The sequence below is a fragment of the Leptidea sinapis genome, chromosome 1, assembly GCF_905404315.1.
Source record: "Leptidea sinapis chromosome 1, ilLepSina1.1, whole genome shotgun sequence".
In the NCBI taxonomy this organism is placed as follows: domain Eukaryota; kingdom Metazoa; phylum Arthropoda; class Insecta; order Lepidoptera; family Pieridae; genus Leptidea; species Leptidea sinapis.
The window spans coordinates 2,641,730-2,642,828 of NC_066265.1; positions in this window are offsets into that span (position 1 = coordinate 2,641,730).

The window sequence follows — 1,099 nt, forward strand, 5'->3', positions numbered from 1 at the left end:
CTGATGACAATCGACCACCGACATGCAACAACACGCCTCATTCACTAACAACGCCCCTCACACACTGTAACGAGCCTTTTTCAACGTACCATCAAATTTTAACACAAAATTTTTTGCACATAATTTGATGGTCCGTCGATTGCCGAGGTACATTATAGTGGGACTTGGGGTTCACTGTCGATGTTACGCACCTTTATTTCATATATGGCTACATTATTTTTAATATGGAAGTCAATTCTATAGTTTGTGGGTGTTTATTGGATGTGTTAGGGTATAATCCACATTACCGCTAGCTTTACAACAGTCCCTCGCAAAAACTTTTAACTCATTTTAGTGAAGCTTTTATGTATGATTATGGAGGTCAATATCAATTAGCTATTTAATCATCAAAAACCATTTTTACTTCATATAGGACTTTAGATATATCTATATGATTTAATAATTCAAATATTTCTTGGTAATAGAAGGAAAAAATAACAAATCACTAAAATTATTTGGAATTTTTAAAACAATCTTAATATATGAAATAGAGGCGTGCGAGTTAAATACATGCTGTCATAGTAATCCTTCACCGAAGCATAAAATATCCATCTTGCTTTGGAATAAAAAACATAATATTCTCATGAAATAATCTGGCAGGGCGTTTAAAAAAAGCAAATTTTTTTTTATTCTTATCGAAGCAAACTTCAAAGCAAATATGAATTACCTTCACAACATTGAAACGAAGCCGTTGAATTTATATCAATACAATAAAAAATTGTATTGATAAAAATTCAAGTAAATCAAAAACAGTAACATGCACAACTTATAAACGATTACTGCAGTTTGAGCAATGTAGTGTTGTCGTGGTTGTTGTGGTGTAGTTGAGTAAATGCACAAACATCAAGTGGATCCGTTAAGTTAACCTTACAAACGTATAAAACATACGGTATAGAAGGGGTAATAGCTATGTTGCCCGGAAAGCAACCTTTCCTAAGATATGTCAACCATATCTTAATTTTCTGTCAGCCATTGCAGGGACAGAAAGCGTCTAAAGTGCATCACAATCTTCAGTAATTCCGATCGCTTTCGCTTCGTCAATAACAGTTCGCTTTTGCTT